Source organism: Lepidochelys olivacea (genome assembly GCF_965140295.1).
Source record: "Lepidochelys olivacea isolate rLepOli2 genome assembly, chromosome: 8".
In the NCBI taxonomy this organism is placed as follows: domain Eukaryota; kingdom Metazoa; phylum Chordata; order Testudines; family Cheloniidae; genus Lepidochelys; species Lepidochelys olivacea.
The window spans coordinates 26,261,184-26,282,832 of NC_140418.1; the positions used below are offsets into that span (position 1 = coordinate 26,261,184).

The following is a 21,649-nucleotide window of genomic DNA, read 5'->3' on the forward strand; positions in this document are numbered from 1 at the left end:
TGTGTTTTCTATACTGATATATAAAAGCCCAATGACAAAATAGTCTGAAGTCAGAGTATTTTTTTCAATATTTGCCAGAAAGTTTTTGGCCATATCTATACAATACAGAAAATAAATTCTATTTTATACCCATTATAAATAATACAGAACTGCAAGGAAAGATTTATAATAAAAATGAGATATCCTAAAGTATAACAGTACTGTTTGATATAGCAATGATATTGCAGCACTAAGAAAAAATGGACTACATTTTTAACATCATTGCGGTAAGTATACATTTTTCATTTCAGTCACAGTTTCTTCCTGTTCCAAACATGCTATACAATCTGAAAGGATCTGGGGAATTAATTAGGTGCATTTCATTCCTCCTTTGCCTTATCCCCTCAATTCTTGTAGTTTAGGGAGCTGAACACACCAATGACTGATAAGCCATGAGAGTCCTATTTACTTTGCAGAAGGTTCTGCAAATCCTATTGAGATGCTGGCCTGTGTTTAAATTTTCTTCACTCAGTCCTTGAGATGGTAGCATTTGACTGTAGCCCTTGAAAGCAAAAGTAGCATTACACTTAGAAAAACAAATGGAAGTAGATTAATAAGAACAACAACCTTGGCAACTTAATAGCAACAAGCCTCTTGTATAGCCAAGTTTACTAATATTTCCTGTTTAATTAGCAGTACATCAGAAGAGACACAAACCATTAATTATGATTGGCAGTAAGAATTTTACCCATTCCACTTACTATAAATAATAATTATAATGAGGTATATTTGAGAAACTACCAGAGCCTTCATTTCTTAAACTGTGTAGCTTTAGCTGGCTTCTAGCTCACACAGAGATAGTGCAAAATGCAACATGGTACCATGACTCGAGGACACAATCTATCTATAAGTGGGTCAAATTCATCCTTTGGATCTTTGGATTTTAATGGTCCAATCCAATTCTCATTAAAGCCAAAGGAAAGACTCCCATTGACTTTCCGTGGAAGTTGGATTGTCCCCGTGTGCTTAAACTAGTTAGCTGTGTGAAAATGGAATTCCTTTTGCAATAATTTTCACTTCTGTCATTTTAGTTTTGGAAATCAGTGGGTGCAAAAAATAAACCAAATGCTTTTTTGGGGAGACCACAAAAATGGCAGCTTCGAGCCATCATTAATCTGAAAAAGAATGAGCACATGTGTGCATCCCAACTGTGTTTTTGTTATGATATTGTATTTTATGCATGCAGCATATTCCCTCTTTCATTGCTCCACAGGCAAGCTATCTAGCATATTTCCCTTGTAGGGTGGGTACACTGCACTACCAAAGAGGCAAATAAATTTGAAAACACATACCCCCATGACTTCCATGGGCTCCCCATCCAATTCAATTGACCATGGAAAAGGCTCTTATGTCTTTTCCTGCAGCATATATTGTCTCCTCCACTATGCCAAAACCTTAGTTATGTGCATCATAGGAAGTATATATTAACTGAAGATACGCATAACATCTGGGCTGATTGTGAAGAATCAAAAGGCAAATTAAATCTCTGAAAGAGTTCTCTCTGGAGACTCCTTGCTTTAGGTGAAATTACATTCCTTGAAGATTCATCTAAAACCTTCCCTGCTCCTCCCCCTCCCCGGACTTTATTGCCGCAGTTTTGAAATGCTAGGAGCTTTCTTAACCAATGCAGAGGCATTAATATATTCACTTTCATCATCACAATGAAACATGACAAATTTTTCAATATTGTTAGATTCAGATTAGGTTGTTACTGTAGACACAGTATTAGAAGAATGATTTGTAAGCAATTGACTGGCTTTTCACAATTTCTGACATTACATATGCAAAATAGGTTGCCTGATAAATGTGCAAACAAAAGTGTGTATGAAGTGTATATTAATGCTCTGCAAGTTACAAGAGGCATTTCTCTAGCAAAGTTTGATCTTCATTCTCATTGTGCCAATTGACAGTTTCTCCCACAAACAAAGCTCAGAACCTGAAAAAACACCCCTCTCTTCTTATTGATCTTTCCATTGAGCATGAAGAAGCATTTTTATCCAGTGGCCCATTAATGTGGCAAGCACTTAGACATTTATGTAGGAAAGAGTAATGATGTGATCTGATGTGCTTTATAATCACCTATTCGATTTTCCACATTTGAAATAGTGGTCCTCCATTTCCTTCTCCTACCTCAAGTAAGGCTGAGACTAATTATGCCTTCCTAATTTCCTTAGTTTTATTACATTTAAATAGCATACTTCAAGTGTTCAATGTTATTGGTTACCAGTGTGCATAAATTTTAGGCAACAGTAAAAGTACTGGTACTTTATAGGGCTGAGATAGCCTACAAAGACTGAAATCTGAATTGCTCTGCTATTGTATTGCATTCTCAGTAACTTTCAAATTATAGTGCTCACTGATAATTTCTAGTAAGTGGTCACACATCTTTAAAAATCTGCTACTGTGCTTGAGACATTTTTTTTTTTGAGTATTTCAAGATTTGCAGTAAGATGCATCTAGATACAATGTTTTAGCTGTAGGTCTCTGCTTATCATTCCATCTTTAGGGTTACCATGGCTAAATAATATGACTTTCCCTATGCAATGCAAAGAAACATAGTGAGGGTCCAAGTAGGAAATAATTTATTATGGGTTTTGCAAACAACTCTGAGGAGATAGGCACCCAACTCCCATTTAATGTTAGTGGAATTTGGACACCTAAGATTTTAGCTTCCAATGGAAATCCCAGCCTTAGTTTCTGAATAAAAAAGATCTTACAAATTTGACAAAATATGCATTCAGTCAACTACTGCTCTGAGCACATCATAGGTGTATGACACAAGAACAATGGTAAGAAAAGCAATTGCCCCGAGTTTTGAGACCGTATTAATTATGATGAGCTTATCTTTTGGGTTCCGTTAGGTACAAATACTATATCTTGTCTCACTAGCTTTTGCAAAGGGGCGATTTAGTAGTTATAGTCAAAGCCTGATATAAAGAAAACTGCAGTTGTGTTTTACAATAAAAAGTGGACAATACCAAATCTCCTCTTAGATGTTATCCTCCTTTTAAGGCTGGATCTAAATGGGAACGCCTTTTAATTTCAATGGTATTTGGATCAGGTCCTTACTAATGTAGGGTGAAATTCACCCTGTACAGCAAGCCAGCAAATAAATAATAATAATAAACAAAGCATACACACCACTTAATCTAGAGAAGTCCCACTTAATCTAGAGAAATAATGTTCGATTGGGACTAAAGTATCCCATAGGCCTTGTGCTAACCCCTGCTGTAGTTGGTAATTTCACCTGACATGAATGAGGGCCTGATCCAAAAGCCTCTGAAGTCATGGGTAGCGCCGCTCCAAAATTTCCCAGTGGCAGTGGTGGATTTAGAGTTAGTGGGGCCCTGTGCGCAGCTTCTTTTTTGTCCCCCCACCTCCCGCAGGACCCAGCCAAGAAAAAGAACATTCTCTCTTACTCTCCCAAATTTTTCATTCTTTTTTTTCCATCCTCCTCCTATATTATAAGCAATGGGAAGTAAATGAAAATGAAGTGAGGTACCTTGATTGGGGCCGGGGGTTTGCTGATTTGATTCAATCAAAACATTGTGTGGGAACATGTTGGTTTTTTGTCAGATCATCCAACAGAAATCAGGCAGATATCCCTGACTCCTCAACAACCTGCCAGGCACGCTACTGCAGAGCTGAAAGCCTGGCAGCCTTTGGAGCCTCAGCCACAGCTGGAATTCCGAGGGCTTCCAGAACAGGTCTCTAAGCAGCACAAGGACCCCGATCAATTTCATTTGGAAAAGTCAAAAACAAAATATTTTGATTTTTTTAAATGACATTTCAGAATTTCCATTCTGTGAGAAATGTCAGAATGCTGATCTTTCATTCTGAGGCAGAATTATTTTATTTATTTAATTTTGGAATTTCCCATGGAACAGGAATTCCAGTTTCTCACCAGCCCTAATCGTGTGGTTCTGCCTGTGATTGGGTGTACCACTAGTTGATTGCACACTTTTCAAAACTTGCATTTCTAAAATTAATAACTTTAAATCACATCAAGACCTGAAAATCAAGTCAAGTTTGAAATAAATGGATTCAGTAATGTTAATGCTTTAAATGTTTAAATCTGGCACTTGGGAGGAAGTAGGGACTGGAAACATGCCTGCCCCTTGCATGGTGACCATAGGTGAGAAGATTCCTTAATCAACTCTCCCACTTCAACACTTGTACCATGGGCCAAAAGCAATCGGGTTCTGTATTGTAGCACATAAAAACAAAGAGGTAAAGCCATACTTCTGTATTTAACCGTAACATTTGCATTTCCTGACTGTCAGGTGTGTTACTGTCCCACCTTACCATAGTACTAACATGTTTTTACATTTTTTTTATTAAAAATATCAGATTAAATCATCTTTTCAGATTCAAATGTTTGTAAATAGCTGAGCGGATCATTAATTCTCCTAAAAATGCCCAGCCGTTATGAATTAAAATTGCATCAAATGTTTTTTAAAAGATCTATGCACTTCACCCTCCCCCAATTTTTATTTTATAATAGCAGTAACAACCTCAGCACAAGGTGTTTCCTTAGGGTTTATGACCAGTTGAAGTTAATGGCCCTGAGCTGCACTTTGGGATATCAGCTCCTCCCAGTTGGTCATTAATTCCCAGGAAATGTCTTGTGCCTTAAATTATCATTGCTTAATTAGGTCATTATGAAATTGCATGTTTATGTCAGTATCACAGGAGACCAGAGATGGGCAGGCGGCTGCAAAGATCAGCAGTGTCATAGCAAAATGACCCTAATTTAAACAAGTTTGAAAGTTGTAGGGAATTGGTCTAGCTGATATTTTCTTCTTAGACTCTGTGGGCCTAATTCACTATTGTATTCCTCCACTTTTATACTGGATTAAAGTTAAAAAGGGGGAAAAGTGGGAGTCAGTGGAGTTACACAGTATAAAACTGAAGTAATGCAGTGATAAATCAGGTCCTAAGGGCTGTACCTTCTGCCTTTTACCAGAGAACCATACTTTTCCCGTCACCTTTCCCACTGGATTTAAGAATAATACGGTCCCTGAGACAGCACAAAATGGCCCTTTATTATATTTAGTGTGCTTAACAAACGTTTTCTTGACTTTGAAAGAGCCTTTTCATGACAAGATGGATGCAGAACTGATAGAGTCATAATTAACCTGTGGAACTATTGCCACAACAGTTAAGCAGAATTCACAGAAAATTAGCCATGTATATGAATAATGAAGCTAGCCACCGCTAAATTAGAAATTTCTGATGTTGGTGGGCAAAAACCAACAACTAACTTCCTGGAGTTAGTCTGAAACTTCCATTATGGGGAGGCGGTTCCATAATTGTCAGTTATGTGTTTTCTTGCTCCTTCTTCTGAAGCATCTGGTACCTATTGTGACAGGATCCCCAGGGTGCAACCTGGGACTGTGGGTCTGCTATGCCCCCTTAACTCTCCAGCCTGGGCTGTCTCTTACAATGTTTTGCTAGTGACAAGCAGCAAACCCCTCCAGGCTCTGTTATCACTCAGCACAGCAGAATGTGGAGCTCCACAACCAGATAGATTGCATGAATGCTCCCAGAGTCACACATGAATCACACAGAGAAAGGCACCAGCCAAATCCCCCCATTTCCCAGCACTGTATCTCAGGAATATACCATCTTACACTGCTTAAGACAAGCTGTGCAAATTTATTAATAGTTTCACCACTTCATCAATGAAAAGTGGATATACACTAGCCTTTGCAAACCTGAGCAGATTTGCCACACACTTCATACAAACTCACTGGTAAAGATAAACAGTAAAATATGTTTACTGACTACAAAAGATAGATTTTAAGTGATTATAAGTAATAGGAAAAAAGTCAGAGTTAGTTACCAAAAGAAAAGAAAATATAAGCACACAGTCTAAACTCTCAACCTTATTAGACTGGGCAACATCTAGGTTAGGCAGTTTTTCTCACTCTACTGGATATTGTAGTCCTTAATATACAGGTTTGTCTCTTAAACCTGGGCCAGTGCCCTCTGTTGGAGCCTTCAGTCTTCTTCTGAGTGTCTTTGTTGCTTGCAGCATTGGTAGAGGTAGGAGAAAGGCCAAGCAATGGGTCCCTATGTTCTGTTTTATACCCTTAGTCCAAGTGCTTGGAGAATACAAATCCAGGCATGTCTGGTGGGCACTGCTGAGTCACCAGGCAAGGTTGAGCAATTCCCCTGGTGTGGCCTTATGCAGGTGAGTCATTGAATTGTAACTCCTCTGCTGGACAATGGCTGGTCATGTCTGCTGTTCAGCACCCACCCGGGCACTGATTACCTCCCTTATCATTGTCTCTGGAGAGCTAGTATCTGGACACCGCCCAAACCCACAGCATATTTTAGTGACAACCATACAACACAATTCTCATAACTTCATATGTAATAATGATATACATATTTAGATAGAACAATGACTTTCAGCAGATCATAACCTTTCCCCTGATACGTCACACAGCCTGCTTTATTTGCATTATCACAATTATATATAAATGAGGAATATGAGGGTTACAGGGTGCTCCCCCAAGGTATAGAATGTCACACCTGTCACCGCTGGAGACAAGATACTGGACTAGATGGGACAATGGCTAGCTTCCAACCACCAACCCATATGAACATGTCACTACATACATGATTCCTTAATGAGTAGTACCTTATTTTGTTTTGTGTTCTCAGAGTGGCTAGTACAGTAATCCGCCAATCAAACTCTGACTGTTTCAGCAATCAGGTCAATTAATTTTTCCCTCATGATGGTGTTAATCCCTTTCCTCTTACGACCCATTTTATTACAGAATCAGAATTGCTAGCAGCCTGCAATATGTTAAAAATCAAGACATTTCAAGCCATGTTTACAAGATGGTCTGATATATGCAGGAATTGTATTAACATGTGTTACACAAGAACCAGTCATGCATGGTCCAGTGGTTATAGCACAAGATTGGAAGTTAGGTGGGGCCACCTCCTCAGCTGGTGTAAACTATTTCTCAGTGCTATGCTGATTTTTACCAGCTCAGACTCTGAGCCCAGGAACTGTGAAGCATATTCATGATATCTCACTGACTTGCTTTATGACTTTGGTCAAGTCATTTAACTCTGTGCCAGTATCATACATTTCAAATGTGGTTGAAGGTGAAGTTCAAAAGCTTTAGAGGTTCAGTACTATTTGGGATAAAACCAAAATTAATGACTTCTTTCCTTAAATCATTATTATTGTTATTATTACTCACCTACCTCTTGGGGTTTTAAGCTTAATGCATTACTCTGGTTGAGGGCTCAGGTGGGATACAAGGTACTAAAGCGCTGCGAAGTGCTAATATTGTTATTACACAATTAATTATAGATTTTAATGCAAGTTATCTCTTAGGCTTAAGTCCAGTTTTGACATATTTAAATCAATAAAAAGGTTAAAATACACTCGTTAGTGTTAAGGGCCAAATTTATATCCAATCCAGCTCCACACTGTGTGAGCCTTTCATTCAGTGGCAGCAGGATCCACTAAGTAGTGCCTTACTCTGCAAATATTCTGGTTGATTTCAATAATTCCACTGATAGAGTAAGGTACTGCTCAATTGGTGAAATTCACCAATGTGACGAGAGTCAGCAAAGGGCTTAAGTATCACTTACGTCCCACTAAAGTGTTCAAAATAGGGATTGAATTAGGTTTAAGTGATACATAGGCCTAGTGAATGTTAGGATACAGATATTCAGGCCTGTCTGTAAAGGCCTATACTCTAAGAATTTAGGTGTATTCTTATCACTTAGCTAGTTATGGAGGTATAAAAGAAAGAATCAAAATCACTGTCTGCCGGTGTAAGGCCCTTCTCTTACTGTGACAGTCTGAGGTCCTGTTCTTAGGCTTAGGCCTTTGGCTAAGCAGCAGAGGCAGCCATAAGCTGGGAAGCGAACAGTCACATCCTCACATTCCAAACTAGTCACATTGAAATAAGGTGCTGTTGGGCTTTTAGGAATACAATCCTGTCCTGATAATGCCTATCACCTCCAGAGAAAGGAAAGATCCTAGAGGATGTAAAAGGAAGTTTAGTTTGATAGTTTTCTGTTTGGTAAGAACTCACTTATCAATAGACACAGCAGGGAAACCCTTATGTCTTTATAGATGTAGTTGTGAAATCCTCACTTCTGTATTGTTTTGTCATTATAGTTCCCACTTTGCTATTGTTTATTTGCATGGTCTCTGTCTGGTTCTGTGATTGTTTCTGTCTGCTGTACAATTAATTTTGCTGGGTGTAAACTAATTAAGGTGGTGGGATATAATTGGTTAAATAATCATGTTGCAATATGTTAGGATTCATTAGTTAAATTTCAGTAAAATGATAAGTAAAGGTATAGCTAAGCAGAACTCAAGTTTTACTATATAGTCTGCAGTCAGGAAGTGAGGGGGAAATAGGAACAGGGAATGGGCGTGGGGAAATTGGAATCATGTTTTGCTAAGGGGGGGGATGGGAACAGGGACACAGGTAAGGCTCTGTGATGTCAGAGCTGGGAAGGGGGACGCTGAGGAAGAAAACTGGAATCATGCTTGCTGGAAGTTCACCCCAATAAACATCGAATTGTTTGCACCTTTGGACTTTGGGTATTGTTGCTCTCTGTTCATGCGAGAAGGACCGGGGAAGTAAGCGGGTGAAGGAATAAGCCCCCTAACAGTGAATTTCACCCACATGGAGTAAGAATGTCAAAGTGTGAACCTAAACATCGGGGCTGAGGTTCCCCCATGCCCAAAGTATGCCTAATTGCCATTAAACTCAGTGGAAACTAGGCATACAGATCCCCTTGGCAGCTTTGGAAAACTCAGCCTTGCTGTATAATACTTTACCCAAGACTCACACTGGACCCAAACAAAATCTTTTTGGAGATTCATTCCTCCTCCTCCTCTCATTTTTATATCTGCACATGCTGACCTCATCTGGTAGCAAAGGTCAAAGTGCCCTACCACTTTGAGAAAGGCTGTTTTTTGAGCAGCTCTTGAGCTGGGATAGATTGTTAAAGCCCCATTGACTTTAATGGGGCTATTACAATATACACAAGCTGAGGGTCTACCTCCTTGTACTTGAGACCCAGGCTGAAGTAGCAAGGACTGGAAAAAAGAACCTTTTATAACAAAATTTCCAGTTCAGTGATTAGGCCAAAGTGTTTCAGATAAGCACTGCGACTGCTGGTTGTTCCTCTTCTTAGTACTGAACCTCTGACCCTTTTGAACTTCTCCTATCACTGTAATTGAAAAGCATGTGTGACAGGGTCGGGCCAGATGGCTACAGGAGAGTGATAGAAGGCAGATATATTAGCCCCAGATTAAGCAGGTCCCTTTCCCCTGGGTAAGGTAACAGGGGGAGTTCCAGAAAATCAGGAACTTGCTGGAACCAATTAAGGCAGGCAGGCTAATTGGGACACCTGGAACCAATTAAAAAGCTGCTAGAATCAATTAAGACAGGCAGGCTAATCAGGGCACCTGGTTTACAAAGGACCTCACTTCAGTCAGTGAGGGGCACCTAAGGAGCTGAGAGTGAGAGGGTGTGATGCTGGAGGACTGAGGAGTACAAACACTATCTGGCATCAGGAACAGGGCCAGCTCCAGGCACCAGTGTTCCAAGCAGGTGCTTGGGGTGGCAGTTCGAAAGGGGCGGCAGTTCCTCTGGCCATGGCGGCAATTTGGCAGCAGCTTCTCTGCGCCCCCCGCTGAGGTGGCAAATCGGCGACAGCTTCTCCCCTTTGCAGCTGCATGGCAATTTGGCAGCAGCGTCTCCCCTTTGCCGTCACGGCGGCAGTTTTTTTCACTGCTTGGGGCGGCCAAAGCTGTAGAGCCGGCCCTGATCAGGAAGAAGGCCTTTTGGTGAGGATAACGAAGATGTTGGGAGGAGGCCATGGGGAAGTAGCCCAGGGAGTTGTAGCTGTCACACAGCTGTTACAAGAAACACTGTAGACAGCTGTGAACCACAGGGCTCTAGGCTGGAACCCGGCGTAGAAGGCGGGCCTGGGTTCCCCCTATCCCCCCAACTCCCTCTTGGATACAGGTGGAGTTGTCCTGGACTGTGAGTCCCACCAGAGGGGAAGGTCCCTGGCCTGTCCCCCGACCCACTCAGTGGATCAGCAGATACTGTGGGGATTGTTCTCCTTCCATTTCCTCATGCTGGCCAGTGATGAGGTTAGCTGAGTGAATGGCAGGTTTGAGCCACTAGCAAAAGTGGCCAAACTGAGGGCTGCCATAAATATCTGAGGCGAGCAAGTCCGTCAATAAGTGTGGGACCCACCAAGGCAGAGGAGGAACTTTGTCACACATGATATCAGCAATACTCGTGCAATCCCGAAAATACTAGGAAAAGCTCTATCCTGCTCAATGTACACAATATATAGTATCTTTTATTGATTTAAATAAAGGATTTGGGCTAAATTCTAACCTTGTTTAACGTAAGTAATCCCACTAACTGCAGAGTGGACTCTTCAAGAGCTTGGCTCTATATGTGTCAAAGTTATGTGATCAGTTTTAATAGGTAGAGGTACAATTTGAATATATGGCATGTAGTGCTTGAGTAAATGTGGAGAACAGTGGTTGGATTCAGTTGTGAAAAAAACACTCAAGTGTATAGGGCTGATATTTTCAAAGGGACCGAAGGTAAAAATTTCAAAAATGACTAAGTGACTTAGGAATTACTGATTGTCTGTGGGTGTTAGGGCCAGATTATTAAAGGTTTTTAGGAACCAAAAGATAGACACCTCGCAGGATTTTCAAAAACACTTAAGCAGGCCAGATACCTAACTCCCATTGATTTAAATCAATGCCCTAAACTGCTAAGGGATTTTTCAAAAACCCCACTAGGAGGTCATCTGCATTTTAGGCACCTAGGCACCTTTTTAGGCACCTTTGAGGATCTGGACCCTATATGCCTTTGAAAATATGGCCCTTGCCTGTAGTACAGATATACCTTTGAGAGCAAGCCGCCCAGCCTGGGTAGACAGACTTATCCTAGCAGAGCTCGAGTTAGTATGCTAAAAATAACAGTGTGGATGCTGCAGCTCGGGCTGGAGCTCAGGATCTGAAGCCCACCCAACTCCCTAGGCCTGAGCCACAGCATCTACACTGTTGTTGTTAACACACTAGCTCAAATCCCATGTGCACTAGCCTGAGTCTCTCTACCCAGCCTGGGCTGGCTCCAGCTGCCATTTGATTTTGAAGACTAAGTTCCATTGACTTTCAATGAGACTTAGGCGCCCAAGTAATTTAGTTGCTTTTGAAAATGTCCCCTCTAGTTCCGTGACTTTGAAAATCCAAATCTGTATCATTAGCCCTAGACATATTCAGATGAAACAATGGGAGGGAAGAAAAAGCCTTAATAAAACATTTTGGAACCATCTAAATGGGTCAGTTCAGGTTTGGATCCAAAAATGGTCAAATATGTATAGGAACATGTTTTCTGAACTGGTTCAGCCATCGCTTCCTGAAACATAAGGCTATATCTATGTGTGTTAAAACTGACATCACAAGAGGAGTAGAGGGTCGGTTTTAAAAGGTCAGGATGATAATGGTACCTCCAGTTTTGTTTTCCTTTCAGGTTCATTGTGACTAAATAAATCCTGTTCCATTCCTGTTTGTTAGTTTAATGTTTTCCATATCTCCATTTCCCCTAAAACCACACTCATAGCTATTAGTGGATTGTTGTTTTCCAGAACTATAACAATTAACATACCAAAATGCCTCAGCTTCAGAAAAGGCACAGTCCTTTCCATTGAATTCAATGGAAGTTGGATCAGACTCGCAGAAGATTTTTTGTTTTTAGTTTGGAGTTAGGGTTTTGTTCAGATGTTCAAATAGGCACCCCAAAGTCTGGCTGCTTTTCTGTACCTCATCCAAAAAATAATTGTATCCCAACCTAAGTCTGCAAAATTTGTCAATACACCCCATGACCACAGGTGCTGTCATGAAATTTCAAGTGTATCCTGGGTCTGATATGATTGGGCAGGTGGCAGATGTTTTGGCTATTGAATATTTCTGGATGGTTTTAAATCAATCAAATATTTCATAAGCACCAGAAAGTATGATTAGGGAAATAGCTGGACCAGCTGGTAAATACAAGCCTAAAATATTCTGTCAGCGCTGCTGGTAATAATAATAAAAACCTAGTACTAACATTCAAATCTGGGTGAGCATTGTTAGATGGGGGAAACTGAAGCATCGAGTGGTAAATGACTTGCCCAAGGTTATATACAGTAAGTCAGTGGAAGAGCTGAGAACTGAATCAATTCTGACTCCTAGTCCAATGGCCTGTTCATTGAACCATGATGCCTCCTTCTATCCAGTCTCTTTTCCTTCTGTTTTGTGTTACTGTTCTTCCTTTATGGATTGTTTTGATGGGACCAGCAAGTGTGGTAGTTCTGCCCCTCCAGAACTTATTCCCCAGATGTTTCCAGTAAAAAATCATCAATATATCTATCTACTAGAGGTCCTCAATCTGCTAAGGCTTTGGCAATAGAGGCTGACTGGACGGGGAGGGGAGAGGCCTGTAGCTTTTCATTCAAACTCTAATAGCGGCTGTGAAGAGTGGTTACAAAGAAGTGCATGGGCATACCTCTCTTGGTGTGCTGCAATGTTCTGGCATAGAATGCCACAGCGGTGAGGGGCTTCTGTCAAGGCAGCGAAAGGGCTCACGATCCATATGTTTGTGCACTAAGTACCCCTAGTACCTTGAACTTCTGATGTAGAGGGGCTGGGGTGGGGCGGGGGGGGGGGGGGGGGAGAGAAGAGGCTGCACAAGCAATGAGTTATTTTCTTTGCTTCTGGATTCTTCAAATACTGGGAATTCTCAGGTTAACATTTTTATTAAATGTCATTTCTACTTTAAATTCACACTATGTTTTACAAACATAGCTTGAGAGCATTCCTCCCCCTAAAAGCTTGAAATCTGAGTTAGACACAACAAACAGACAAGAGAGGGCACAGAACAATGGTTTTAGACACAAAGTTGCAGAGAGGAAATTGTAATGGATGTGCCTTGCCAAACACTGCCTGCAAGCTATCTTAAAACAAAAAGTGGGTTCTCAAGGAGAATTTAATATTGGTTAAGATACAGAACAACTTTCCATTATTACTAAAGGAAGAGATGACCACATGTGACTGGGACCAAAAGCTTTTTCTATTGAAGAGTGGATATGAGTATAATTTGAATCAATGCACTGGAATCTTTTCAATGTATATCTGTGATTGACATGTTTTTTCTTGAATAATTGTTGATACACTGTTAAAATTGGTGTTACAGTTTATTCTTATTCTGGTATAGCGTAATTATTTTGACTATAATGGAAGAAATCCTGTCAGATTTTTCTGGATGGAGAGCCACCGTTTTATCTCCCCTTTCTCTTATTAATTTCCATTAGGCTGTTTTGATGATGATGTTTCAGGGTGGTTAAAGGATTTTTTTACCTCTCTCAAGTAGACTTACACCAGCAATGCTGTAAATAACAGTGAAGGGATATTTTGTTTTGCTTCATTTTGAACTTTATGAATGGTCTGCAGTGGTGCCCAATGTGAATTTCAGTGGGATTTGGGCTCCTAATTCCCACAGGCTCTTTTGAAAATTCCAGCTAGTACATTTAGTGGTAGTGGCCTTATGTGCTATATAGTTTTTTGTTTTTTTTCTTAAAATGATACCAACATACTGTTTGGTTCAGTTTCACCAGTAGAAATGAGCCCAGCTTTGGAGAGGACATGGCATCAGTGTTGTTGTATTTTTTATACTGGTTTGTCTACTCTTAGGGTTTTTTTTTTATATGCAGAGATTTTTTTTCTAAATGACAACACTAGGGCAAATTATTTTTGTGTGTGCAGGCCAGGAAAAGTGCAGATGATTTTTTTTTAGATTCCGTCAGCTCCTGCACCAATGAACTTAAACATCTATTAGGATAGCACACAGCACAGCAGAACAGTACCCCAGTATCCATCCTGACTACACTCCACTTCCCTTTGGAGAACTGGAAGTTGCTTAGACTACAGTATTGTGGCTGTGTGGTGAGGTCCACCAGGAAGTGAATTGAGGCCATTTAACTTAGGAACTTTCAAAGTCTTCTAATGATTTCCTTTTACTCCACACAAGGCTGGCTTCCAGTTCAGGCCTCAGAGCCAGCTCAACATTTTAAATGTAGTACCATATCCCCCCCTCCCGCTCCCCATGTCTCCGTAGAGGTGAAAAGGCCAAAGACTAGTTCATTGAGCTGTACTTCAGTGGATTTCAGCCTGCAGGCAAGGCCTCATTGAAAGTAAGCAAAGAGTTCTGATGGGATACATAAGTGTCCTCTGATTTGAGGACTTCAATAGCTCAGACATAGGTGAGAGATTTATTGCAGGAGTGGGTGGGTGAGATTCTGTGGCCTGCATTGTGCAGGAGGTCACAGATGATCATAATGGTCCCTTCTGACCTTAAGATCTATGAGTCTATGAGTATGTGGAGAAAACATTTAAAACCCAACTCTGCTGTCACAAGCACCAATGTAAATTGGGAATAATTGTATCAGTGTAAAGATGGGAATCACAGGCCCAAAGTGTATATGAGTCAACTCTTCTCCATGTCCACTGAAGGTAGCACAATTAGTAATTAGTTTAATCTGCAGCAGGGGAGATTTAGATTAGCCATTAGGAAAAACTATCTAACTATAAGGATAGTTAAACTCTGGAACAGGCTTCCAAGGGAGGTTGTAGAATCCCGTCTTGGAGGTTTTTAATAACAGGTTGTATAAGCACCTGTCAGGGATGGTCTAGTTTAATTTAGCCCTGCTTTAGTGTGGGGGACTGATCTTGGTGACCTCTTGAGGTCCCTTCCACTCCTTGATTGATATTATTCTATGAGCTCAGGACCTGGGAATATTCAAATACAGGATATATTATAGCTGTCAACTTGTGAGTGATGGATCAAAGGATGTGTTCAGCAACAATCTGCTGACAAGTCTATCTCTATAGGAAGGAATTACAAGTAAAGAACATTAGTTTTTTCCTTCTCTCCCGCAGTTATGTACTTTCAGTCCATTGTAATAAAAAGTAACCTTTCTTCTAATAGGACTGTCATTTTGTATCTAATTCTTCCCTTTTTTAATGTCATGCTTGTTGTTTTCTCCTTCAGCGTGATAAAAGCAAAGTAACACACTTTCACTAATTACATTGCTGTGTTCATGTTTCTTGGTCATATCGCCTCCAAACATCAGTTCCTCGCATTTTAAGAAACAGAATTCATTCCACACTTTACTTCCTAATTTGTTACAAGTCCTAGGGCTGCAGGATTTATAATGTGACAAACAAAGCACCCACTCCAACCCCCCCATAGTGTGTTAATTAAAGAATGCTAAAGGGAGGTAAGAGATTATTGTTAAGGTTCAATTGATTCCATTTTGGGTGGTCCACAGACACTGAATACTTATGATCCTTCATAAACAAACGTACATGAATGCAATAAACTTGGCAATTATTTAGAGAACACATTGAGTGTAATTAAGAAAAGAAAATGTGATTTAGCATTTTGCATAATATCTATTCATAAAATGCCATTTCCTGTAACAAAAAAAAACCCATTCATTTTGAAGGAAAATGCAGATTTTATACCATTACATCTGCATTTTTTTCTAAAGTGGTTGTGTATATATATGTCTTTAGTTCAGGTACTGGCAGCTGTTCTATTACCAACTACTATTTATGGGCTTATATAACCTGGATGAAATAGGTTCATACTAAAGCTGAAACATAGCACACAAGGACACTAGAGTGACTAACAATTATTTTTTCCTCTGTTGAAGTTTAAAACCTAGTGTCAATGTTTGTACTAGTAAGTTATGTGACTGTTAAAAATCAAACATACTTTTTTCTCCATTCATTTTATTTTACATGTTTTTGTCCGGAAAGTATCCATGCTCCTCATTTCTGTACTTTGATTTATTTCAGCAGATGCAAAACTAAGAGAATTTTTAGTGAGACTCTGGCCCTACCCTCAATTATAGTCGGAACCGAGTTGAAATGTTCAGTATTGCCATATGTATATTGTTGTATTTATATTGATGTTCTCATTATATTGCTTCTTTGTTTTCTCTATGCATGCACCTGTAGATCACCATTTTTTGGAGTATTATTTCTCTCAGACAGAGGACTTTAGCCATAATCCTGCTTCCAGTGAAGTCAGTGGGAGTTTATTTATTGACTTCATTTGGAGCACTTTTGGGCCCTTTGTTGAGGTTGTAAAGACAAACTATTTGCTTGTTGAATTAGATAGAGCTTCCAGCAACAGAGGATCTGACTCTATATATTCAGGTGCAGGGTGTGGCTTTTAAAACATGACCCATGTTGTGGGGCATACCGAGGGGCTTTGCTGACCAGAAAGGAATTCTTGATAGCTCAGCCAGAATTGTTCCTCTGAAGGCAGAAGAGTTAATCCTACAGCAGCCATTCCATCTTCCTTTGAAAAGATGCAATTCCCATCCATGACTGGCCATTTGTAGCTTCATTGTCACTCTGTCTCTCCTTGCTCCCTTTAGGAGGCTAGCTCTACTGATGACTGTCAGGAAGCAGTGCCTCCCTTCCACAGTGGGACTGTGCTCAGCCTCAGCACAAAGGCAGAAGCTGCAGGGAAAAAATCCTTGCTCTCCACTCTACCCACAACAGATCTGCTCAGGGCCAGGCACAAACTGGCTCTCCGTGTTTATCTCTGGGATTATAGCTCAGTGTGTATATGTATTGAATAAGCCATAAATGCCTATATAAAATATTGGTTTAAAAGTGAAATGTTAATGTGTTTCAGATGCCTTTGTGTTGTTTCTATTCAGGGCTGACAGCTCTGCATTCATTTAAATGCAGATGGACTGTGGAATGAAGATCTTCACATGTATTGTGCTGCATTCTCTTGGTCTAACCTTCTGTCGCTTCTGATTACAAGGATGGCCTTGAACAAAGTGAACTAATCACAGCTGAATTTACAGCCATGCTGACTGAAGAAATAACACCAAGAAAACTTACATGAATGACCCCCTTTTATTTCAAGGAGGCACTAACATTCCAGTTTGATTTCTAAGGCTAGTGTCCGTCACATTTATGGAATCAAGGAGAGACTCACAGAATCTTTTTACTTTGAAGATTCTTTTTTCAATCCCCTTATCTGATTCTTTCCTTCCTTTTGAGCCTGATTCAACAAAGTATTTAAACATGTGCCTATCTTTAAGCACATGAGTTGTCTTATTGCTTGTATTTTACTGAATCGGGGTCTTTATCCTGTGTGGGCATTCTCTCTAATACCCAACTTCTTGTCACATTTTTCTGAGTCCCACAAACCTCCCGGCACCTTATGCTTTCTCTCTTCTAATGGTCCTGCTTCACATTCTGCAGCTTGTACAGCCCTTATGATGGAAAACTTCTAATCTATCAACATACTCGTGACATGGAGCTGCTGTCTACACCATGAAGGAGTGGTGTGTAGCCGACTGCAGAATCTGTGCAGTACAGCAGTGGAACATAAAGGCAGATCACTATCTGCAGGGGAAAAATAGTGGTAGATATTTGAAACAATGCGATAAATAATGAGCCAAACCCTAATGACCTTACACATTTTTTATTCTTCACTCGATAGTCTTTTTGCTAAGAAATGTCTAAGGATAAATTGAGTGAGGATCTTAGTTTGATCCATTATTTATTTTAGATAGTTATATGGAATATTTTTGAAATAAATTGGTTAGGAGAAATGCTTAGTTGACAGAAGCTGCAAACAAAACCCAAAGAAGAGAACATTTCAGACTGATGCTGAGGTGAATTCACACTCCTCTGCCTTTTCCCTTAGAGTCAATGTCAGCCTCAATTTTCAATGTCCTGATTTCTCTCAGTTTGTGTTATAACCATAACATTATTTCCATGTGGTTTATAACTTTTTATTTAAGACAAAAAATAATACTTACTTCAGTATCACCTGCCATTTCAGATATCACCTATATTTCAAAAAGTGAGTTTAGTTGCCTATATAATATGCTCACATCATCAAGTTAAAAGGGGTAAATTAAAATCTCCCAGAAAGCTAAACCTCTGTCTCCTGGAGGATTTGTATATCATTCCATGATAGTACCCTAAAGGAAAAACTACTTCTGCATGCTAGAGACCTTTCAGGGGAATGTAAGACAAACTGCACTATAAAGAAGATTAAAGATTTTGACTGGAAGGTTGGTGGCTAGAAAACAGTTCTGAACCTATTGGATCATTTTGTTTGAACCACTGAACTATGGTAATTAGAGTTACTGGGAAAGAGCATTCATATTTTAAGAGACCAAATTGCTGACTCTACTATGCTGTTTGCAATATGCACTGCTGATTTTTCCTTGGTTCAACAACATGCATCATCTCCTTAAGCAATGATGCTTTTTAATCTCATCTAAGGGTAAATACTGATGAAGCAAGTGATAGGTGAAGTTACCCTAATTTGCACATTGCGCTCCAAGAAATGAGCTTTATAAAACATAACACCGTGTCAACTATCTCCCTGTAAAATATCTGGCGTTAACAAAGCAATTAATTAAATTAATAAAAAGCATAGCTAAACATCACCCCAAATTTTCTCTGTTGTGTTTTTGGTTATTTGCGATGGGGGTTGAATTAATGACATGTTTTTTTTTCACGTATCCTCCCATTGATCTTCTTCTAACTTGGCCCATTTGAGCTGGTAGAGACCATAGTTTTAATGTCACTCGGCTAAGCGTTGTTTCCAGAACATGCTACTATCAGCCAAGCAACGTTTTCTGATTCTAAATTCTTCCTCTTTATGAGAGATAGCTTTATGGGCCTGAAACATCAGTGCCCCATGGTCATTTTAGGTTACCTTTGTCAGATCAAAATGGTTGAAAAGCAGCTGGAAGGCCTCGCATGGGGAATATAACTGAGGTACGGCTTACCCTAGCAAGCACAAGGCTGAGTGTGCTGGCTCTGAGTCCCTCTCCACTCACACATACAAGAGGTGAGCTAAAGGAGGGAGGAACCATCACTGGGCCTCAACTCAGCACAAAGAAGACACAGCTACCTCTTTCCAATCTCAATGCCACACTCAGCACCAGTGCAGGAATGAATCACACCCAATATTTCCAAGGAAGACAACACCCAAGATGGATCTACCTACAATGTGGACATAAGTAAGTCAGGCAAAATATCTTACTTTGCCACAGGACTCTGTAAAAAATCCTTTATTTGGAGGTGCAAGACATTTGCTGAATCACACTTGTGGAGCTCATCTTCAGCTTCATTAATCTAGAGCCTGGAAACCTTGAATTTCTAGCTGTCCTTCAGAAAAGGAGTTTCTCTTGTACAGGAACTCAATATTAATCAATGGAGTCTCCTCTGCAGAGCACAAAGTCCCATTTAGGACACGTCAAATTTGTAGGCTCCAAAACTGTATGCCATTCTACTTTACTATGCTTTAAAAGAGGGGGGGGAAACAACACATTTGTTTTGGATTTTTCTTTTGGGAATTCTCTCTTTAGTGAATATATAACAGCATGGAAGGCCTAGAGGTCCATTTTTCTCATTAAAAGACACATTAAATGTCTTTAAAAACCACATTGGAAATTGTAGCATAGCAGGTGATGTGACGGTAGTAAATTGTCTGTATCATGATCACATTGGGTGTTGCAGTTTACCTGTGTAAACTAAAGTGACCTGTCTTCAGCACTGGTTCTCAGTATTTTTCCATCTGGGAACTACAAACAACCTGTTGCTCTTGCTGCATTGCACTCCAATCTCCTTTGTGGCACAAAAGGTTGTGTGATTTGTGTCAAGGCAAGAAGCCACAGACTTCTTAGCTGCTGAAGTGGGGCGTACTGGTGCTGGTGGAGTGTGATGAGTGCTGACTGGGAGTGGATCCTGGCTTGGGTTAGTGGGGGGAGGTTGGTATTAGTATGTATGCTTCCTGATCCTCAGCAGCACAGTGCTCAGTTGCTTCTTAATGCATTGCTTCTCCCAGAGCTGGACACTGTACAGGTAGAAAGGGAACAGGAAGAAGGGAACGATGAGGAGCTGCTCAGTGACTAAGTATGTGAAAGGTCAGAACAGAGGTAGCAGCAGAGAATGGGTAATGAGCACTTTTTTCCCTCTTCTGATCATGCTACTGCTGGATCCTAGCAACAAGTGATTTTGCAACTTCTCCCTGCCACCCAATCAGTTTGATGGTACCCAGTGGGCACACCCTTCTGACTATGCAGCAGGTTACGACCCCTCCCCAGGTGAGATGCCCTGGTCTGCAGCATATCAAAATTTATTTGTGCAGATACTGTTAGGACTTGAGATACCATGAGCTGCAGAGCTATGCAGCACAGCCAAATGCAGCTTTAAAATGTATACCTGATTAATATTTGCACTTTTTGAAACAGGGAAATGCTTTAGAGGAAAAGGTAGTTTTTTGTAGCGATGTTATTATAATTTCATATATAGGCACTGTTCTGCAATAGCCAAAAATATTATTTCCTTCTTGAAAGCAGCTTGTTGTTAACTATTCTTTTATTACTTGGATTGCAGTAGCACTGAGAGACTTAATCTGAGATCACGGCCTCTTTATGCTAGGCACTGTACTTCTAGATCAGGGATCTGCAACCTTTGGCCCGCGGCCCACCAGGGTAAGCCCCCTGGAGGGACGGGCTGGTTTGTTTACCTGCTGTGTCTGCAGGTTCGGCCGATCGCAGCTCCCACTGGCCGTGGTTGCAATTTCCCCTCTCCCAAAGTAGCCTATATTGGGCCAGTGCAGCCTCAAGAGTGGGCAGTGCAGGCTGGAGAGGGAGTATATATGGCCCTGTCTCTGTTCTTATGCAGTGCCTATTATCATGTTGTCTCTATACCTTTTAATTAGTGAACACAAAAAGATCTCTGGACCTCTTTCTCCTTTCTCCATTCCATAGGGATTTAAAAAATAATCCATGTTTTTCATGGGGTTACAAAGAGAAGGACAGATTGAAGAAGTGGGGTTTACACTTTGTTCTGAAAATATTGAGATTCATGGCCTTTCTCTTCTCTTCTAGAATTGAGTTCTCTATTCATGGACCAGTCACCAAGAAAACGGTGTGCTGCTCAAAAGTCTCACTCTAAAGCTGCTAGTTTCATTGTACTGGACTGTAGCTGTCATGGGAAGTCATGATCACACAGGGTGAGGCAGTCTCTCGGGTAACTTGAACCAAGCCTAATGGAGGCTTCTGAACATGAGGGAGGATCAAAACCTTGAATTTGACCCAATATTCCATGGGAAGCCAGTGAAGAGAGCAGGACATTGGTGTGGTGGGCCTCTCAATGGCTAGAGTTGCTTCAGTATTTTGAAGCAATTCATAGTGCCATCCCACCGGGATATGGAGCTGGTTGTCATTTGCTCATTGGTGACATTTTAAGTCAGTGCTGCCTTGCCAACTCCCATAGCAGTTTCAGATACATGTCAAACAAGATGGAGGAGAGGATAGTTCCTTGTGGAATCCCATAGGTAAGCATATCCCACACAGCCAGTGGATTGAACAACACAGCATATCCTGTCTAGTAGACGACTGGGCCAGGATGCTATCTAGCACTGACTGAGCACTAAAGCAGGCAGGTAATGGTAACAGTGCCTGTCCTCCTTTAGGGTGAGTTTGT

General features: G+C 40.6%; 1 long non-coding RNA gene across 2 annotated transcripts in view; it reads left to right on the top strand.

Annotated features, from left to right (window-relative positions):
• Positions 1 to 21,649, top strand: part of LOC311525696 — a 160,698-nt gene that overhangs the window by 108,594 nt on the left and 30,455 nt on the right. Inside the window, exon 4 of one of the 2 annotated variants that reach the window (XR_014712838.1) lies at positions 16,552 to 16,764. The exons of the other annotated variant lie outside the window; for it this stretch is intronic. This is a non-coding gene — a long non-coding RNA (uncharacterized lncRNA). Of the gene's footprint in view, positions 1 to 16,551; positions 16,765 to 21,649 lie in introns of those variants that run through there. 2 annotated transcript variants of the gene reach the window in all.